This window comes from Cystoisospora suis (assembly GCF_002600585.1).
Source record: "Cystoisospora suis strain Wien I chromosome Unknown contig_3281, whole genome shotgun sequence".
Lineage (NCBI taxonomy): Eukaryota > Apicomplexa > Conoidasida > Eucoccidiorida > Sarcocystidae > Cystoisospora > Cystoisospora suis.
This window is the reverse complement of record NW_027156076.1, coordinates 2,734-3,078: the sequence shown is the minus strand read 5'-3', so window position 1 is coordinate 3,078 and position 345 is coordinate 2,734.

The window sequence follows — 345 nt, the reverse complement described above, 5'->3', positions numbered from 1 at the left end:
GTTTGAAGAGCTTACAGCCCCAGCGTTACGGAGGTAGCTCGCTATTATGCCACTTCACAGACTTTCTTCTTCGACTGTAGAGGGTACCCCGGGCAACCCAGCGATTTGTCCCAGGACGATCGCGCATACAGCGGGAGTCTCTATTTCTGGCTGGAGAGGCCAGGATTTTCTCTCGGTGTCTGGAAGAGACCGGGCCACTCGCGGAGACCCGAAGACCTTGGACCAGTTGTTCAACGTCCTGAAATTAAGGTTCATATCCGAGAACTGACAGTGGGAGATCTTACAAGAACTGGCGGTCCTTCAGATGACACCAGGACAGCCACAGCAGTATATTGCGCATTTTCA